The 6,158-nt window shown below is 39.6% G+C and overlaps 1 pseudogene; it reads left to right on the forward strand.

The window, feature by feature from the left end:
• The first annotated feature begins 1,273 nt into the window (after positions 1-1,273).
• Positions 1,274-1,914, forward strand: Atp5f1b-ps1 (ATP synthase F1 subunit beta, pseudogene 1; annotated as a pseudogene).
• Positions 1,915-6,158: the final 4,244 nt, after the last annotated feature.

Here is a 6,158-nt window from a genome sequence, read left to right on the forward strand (position 1 = left end):
TAGATGATATATCATTTTTATATTTTAAAATAAGTCTCTAACTGTAGCAATGCTATTTGCTACCATACAAGCAGTGATATTTTTGTTCATAATACAAGCACAGAATTACAAAGCAAAATCTTATTTGTGAATTATCTGTTAACTTTACAATTAGAATGTGTGGTTTGCTTGCAGAATGGTATTTGATGTTTGTGCTTATCATCAACAAGTATTGTTCCTTTCTTCAGGGCTCAATGATGCTTTAAAACATTTTTTTTCTGCCTTAATAAGTACTACATTGTAAGGCAGAGCATACACCGCCCCACTGTTATATAATCATTTGCTTCTTATTCCAGAAATATCACTGAAGGCAGCATCCATCTTCTTCTGGTGATATATATATATATATATATATATATATATATATGATATATATCATATATATATATCATATATATATATGATATATATATGGTAAGATATAGACTTTAGGATATCTAGGAGGTCCTTGGAACCTCTTTTCAGTGTGATGCTTTAACAGAAATAATCATCATAATGAAAGAATCACTATCAAAATCATGCCTCTTTAAAATTGAAAAGGCAACTTGTTCCAATAGTTTGAACAATTTATTATAGCAAATCCAAGTCTCTCAGGTTCCAGAGGCATTTTCTATGAACAGGAGTCCTTCACATACAAACTGTTCCTGGTGGAATTTAAAGGTTGGCTTTAGCATGTGCATACTCTGGACAGAACACAAACTTGATTGCATGTGTTGTGGATGCCAATTATTACCTAATGTATTCTTTCTACTAAAACGATAGTACTGACCAAGTCCCTTGGACACATCTTAAGATACATGCTCTCCACAGCAGGATATGTTTCTATGATTTAATCTATGTATCTTCAGGACTGAAGAGATGGCAGCTAGGAATAAGCACTGCTTTTGCAATTGTGTATTTTGGTCTTCGCGTGGGACTGCTAACAGTGGGAGCAGGGGTTGTCTCTGATCTCATTTTCTGCCTTTGGGATCCTTTTCCTCCTAATGGGTTACCTCCTACAGTCTTGCCTTAATAGGAGAGGTTGTGCTTAGTCTTACTGCAACTTTACAAGCCATGGCTGGTTGGTATCCATGGGAGATCTGTCCCTTTCTCAAGGGAAATGGAGAAGGACTGGATGAGGGGAGGGAAGAAGAGTGGGAGGGGAGAGGCTTGGAGGAGAAAAGGAAGGGGAGACTGCAGTTGGAATGTAAATAAATAATAAATAAATATTAATAAAATATATTGTATTATCAAACACAACTTTCACTGCACCCTGGCTGGCTCAGACATGTCTAACTTATTGGGCAGAATCCCTTGTACTCTACATTCCCAGCCTACCCACTGTACCCATTGATGTGGGTACAATGCAGGCAAGGCTCAGCACCACTGAGATGCAAACTATCACCTCTGTGCAGGCTTATTTATGTGCTTCCTAATGACTTGACTGCCTCTGAAACTACCGTTGCTCACTTGGATGCTACTACTGCACTGTTTTGAGCTACTGCTGTCTTGGGTATCTCTCCAGCTGTGCATCCTCTGGGCTCTACCTCACTTTACATAGATCCCAATATTGTTGGCAATGAGCATTATGATGTTGCCTGTGGGGTGCAAAAGTTCTTGTAGGACTTCAAATTCCTCCAGGACACCATTGCCCTTATGGGTATGGATAGATTTTCTAAGGAAGATAAATTGACTATGTGCAGTTGAGTAAAATGCACTGCTTCTTGTCTCGGTTATTCCAGTTTTCTGAGGTCCTCACAGGTCACTTTGAGATATACCATTAAAAGATTCCAGCAGATTTTGAAAGGCAACTTTGACCATCTGCTACTGAAGAAGCTATGGCAAAAGTGGTTAAGCTGGAAGACAAGCGCTCCTGCTGAAGGGCCTTTTTGCTGAACTCATTCCCTCTTCTGTCCCTTCTTTGCCCCCATGCTGCACATGTTTTACGTGTAGGCCACACAAAAGCCTTGATTCAAAAATGTCATGGTTCTATCTAAAGAGTATTGTAAGTTTCCCCAAAAGTATACACCTCTCCCCAAATCAGTGCATATCCTTTATTTTTTTGTGATTCAATGAACATCAAGTATCTGACACTGGTTTCAGGGATCTCAGACTCTTAAGATCTGTTTGGTTTAGAATAATCTGAACTTGAAGAGTTTCCAAAAAAAAAATAGTTTGGACATCAGTGTAAAGAGCAAGGGCTCAATGAGACTGGAGTCAGACTGGAGATGCAGGGTGAAAGATGACAGAGGAGTAGGTTAAGTACTAAACTGGGCCTCAGAGGCAGCGGGAAGGCACATTCCCAGCTCTCAACAAGCCACCAGTGAATTCAAACTAATGGTGAATCCAGAAAATGAAGGCAAGAATAAATCTGTGGGTCAGATGTGAGTATGAAAACCACAATAGAGGCATGTAGATAAAAATGTCAGAATTAATCAAGGGGCAGAAGTCAGATAAGACATATAGGCACAAAGCCAGAAGCAGCAGGATAAAGACAGCTAAACGTAGAGGAAGATTAGAAATCTGAAATCTACAGACCCTGACTAGAAGATCTACAGGAACCAAAGGGAAAAAAGGAACCAAAAACATAGATAAAATGTTATTAACAAGCAAAGTCAGGTTCCCTATCCCTAGTTCACTTCTTTTATGTCTGTTCTTAAGAAAGAGGTTGTCCTTCCTATGGGGTTGCAAACACCTTTAGTTCCTTCAGTCTTTTCTCTAACTCCTCCATTGGGGACCCTGTTCTCAGTTCAATGGTTGACTGTGAGCATCCACCTCTGTATTTTTCAGGCTCTGGCAGAGCCTCTTAGGTGACAGTTATATCAGGCTCCTGTCAGGATGTACTTCTTGGCATTAGCAATAGTGTCTGGGTTTGGTGTCTGCATATGGGATGGATCCCCAGGTGTGGCAGTCTCTGGAAGGCCTTCGCTTCAGTCTCTGCTCCACACTTTGTATTTCCTCCTATGAGAATTTTTATACCCCTTCTAAGAAGGACTGAAGCATCTGTACTTTGTCCTTCTTCTTGAGCTTCATGTGGTCTGTGGATTGTATCTTGGGTAATTCGAGCTTTTGGGCTAATATCCACTATCAGTGAGTGCGTACCATGTGTGTTCTTTTGTGACTGGGTTACCTTACTCAGGATGTTATTTTCTAGTTCCATCCATTTGGCTAAGAATTTCATGGAGTCATTGTTTTTATAGCTGAGTAGTTCTCCATTTTATGAATGTTCCACATTTTCTGTACCCATTCCTCTGTTGATGGCCATATGGGTTTTTTCTAGCTTCTGGCTATTATAAATAAGGCTTCTATGAACATAGTGGAGCATATGTCCTTGTGATATGTTGGAACATCTTTTGGGTATATGCCTAGGAGTGGTATAAACTTGGTCCTCAGGTAGTACTATGTCCAATTTTCTGAACAACAGTATCAACCAACCAGAGTACCCCCAACCCCAGAACTCCCAGGGACTAAACCACCAACCAGAGAGTACACATGGAGAGACTCATCATTCCAGCTACATATGTGGCAGAGAATGGCCTTGTTGGGCGTCAATGGGAGGAGTAGCCTTTGATCCTGTGAAGGCTTGATGCCCCAGTGTGGGGGAATGCCAGGGCGGGAAGTGAGAGGGTGTGACTGGGTTGGAGAGCACCCTCATTAAAGCAGGGGGAGGAGGATAGGATAAGGGGGTTTGTGGAAGATAAACAAGGAAAGGGGATAACGTTTGAAATGTAAATAAAGAAAATATCCTATAAAAGAAAAGAAAAAAGTTAAAAAAAAGAAAGAAAGGGTTGTTTGAGAAGACACAGGGCAAGGTAATTTTTGCTTTTTATAAGGCCTCAAGAAACATAGATACAACATAAAGCAATAAAAACCATTATAACTTATGATTAGTTGATGTTTGAACTTTGTTTTTATCTTATTTATTTTTGGGACAGAATCTCTGTTTGTAGCTCTGACTGTCAGAGTTATGTAGACCATGTTGGACAGGATATCACAAAGATCCCCCTGTCTCTGCTCAGATCAAAGGCTTGCACCACTACAGCTGGCTGAGGAACTTAAGTCTCAATGTAAAACTCAAGTGAAAATGGCTGGGACACTCCGGAGTAGTGGTTTTTGACCTGGGGAATGCACTTCACTTATTTCATAAATCAGATATTTGCCTTATTATCTTGTAGCAAAATTACATCTATGAAGTAGCAATGAAAATAATTTTATGGTTGGAGGTCACCACAGCATGATGAATATAGTATTAAAGGTTCCCAGCATCAGGAAGGTGGAGAAGCACTGCTCTAGAGAGTAAATTTTAATTTCTTTTTATCTGACTGATTTTCGTCTCAACACAAACCACATCTGAACTTTACCTTTGAATTGAGCCATTCTGCCAAGTCAAGCAGTTTTGGGGTGAAATATCAAAGCACTGAATTATTTGTTAGGCTTTTGCTTTTTAACCTCCCAAAGATCTTACCTACCAGAAAGTCAAATGTAATCAGTATCCAGGAATCTGAGCAATCACATCAATGATTACTGACCTTCTTTGAAGGAGCATCAGTCTGCTTGTGCTGCTGGAAGAAATACCTGAAGTAGATCACCTATGAAGAATGCACATTTCTTCCCAGTGGCTCTGGAAGCTAGGAAATCTAGGATCCGGATAACAGTAAGTTTTAGCTTGGTATTTCTGCTTCCAAAATAGTGTCTTGAACTCTGCGTTCTCAGTCACCAAAGAGAGGAGTTTACTCACTTGAGCCTTTCTTATAGTGGCATTAATCCACTGGTGATGACGGAGTCTGATCACATAAAGCTTCTTACCAAGCCCCACTTGCCAACACTGGCATTAGGATTAAGCTTATGGATTTGGGAGAAGATGTTGAAACAGTTGTAAGAAGAGTGGCACAATGATAGGTGTCATGGCTTGGATCTAAAACTGTCCCTGACAGTGTCATACATTAAAGTCCTGGCTGCTAGACAGTAGATATTTTTTGTTTGTGTTGTCAACAGATAATATCATTATGTGGGCCAGGCTGACCTGGAAGTCACTATGTTGACCTCAGAGCTAGCCACCTTACTCTCTTCCTGAGTGCTGGGATCAAAAGCATGCACAATTGCTCCTGGCATAACTGGCAGGTTTTGAGAGGTGATTGAATCATGAAGGCTCCAATGGGTTAATCCACCAACGGATTCATATCTAAATGTGCTAGTAGAAAGTGGGGATTAGGAAAAGTCTTCTGAAAAAAATTCTAAAAGCTTTAATCTATTTGTCTGTAATGTGTACGTAGTACTACTGTTTCAAAAAGATTTGTTGAGCTTCTTGTGAGACATTTCCATAGAGTTTATAAAAGTCTGCAGAAACAAGATCACTAAATCTTCAAGCTAAAAAAGAAGAAAAATATCATCTTAAGTCTTATTGCAATCAAAAATTTCCAAGCTAGGGACAAAGAAAATTCATCTAACACTGTCCAGAAGAAAATGAAAATATGGATGACATCCACATAATAAAATGTTAAAGGAAAGAAATCAAATCGAAAATATATTTCAAAAATGAAGATGAAATGGTCATCTTATCATACACGCAAAGGCTATAAAGGACTACAGCACTATGACAAAAAATTTAGAGAACATTTCCTATGGAAGGAAAAGAACTACCAGAAAGAATCTATGTCTACACAAAAGAGTGAACGAAATGTTGGCATTGTAACTGTGTGGACAAACATAGACTCACAACCTGAGTTTAATCCCTGTGACCCCCATGGTAGGAGAGGAGTGCATACATCCCTCAGGTTTCCCTCTGACCTCTACACAGGAACCATTCATGCACATGCACACACAGAGAATGTGAATAAACAAACAAGTAAATAAAACATAACTAAATGTCTTTAAAATACTGTAGACTATCTAAAGCCAAAAGATAATAATGTATGGTGAGGTTTCTAATACATGTGGGACCAAGGGAGACGGGTCCATGGGTAAAGGTGCTTGCCACACAAACCTGATGACCAGCGTTGGATCCTTGAAATCCATATAAAGAATCAGAAGTGCTAGCAAGCATCTGTGATCCAAGCATTTCTATTGTGAAGTGAAAGGTGTAGAGAGAAGACTATAGAAGTCTGCTAGCCTAGGGGTAAAACTCAGTAGCCAAGCAAGGG

Source organism: Rattus norvegicus, chromosome X (assembly GCF_021556685.1).
Source record: "Rattus norvegicus strain SHRSP/BbbUtx chromosome X, alternate assembly SHRSP_T2T, whole genome shotgun sequence".
NCBI lineage: Eukaryota > Metazoa > Chordata > Mammalia > Rodentia > Muridae > Rattus > Rattus norvegicus.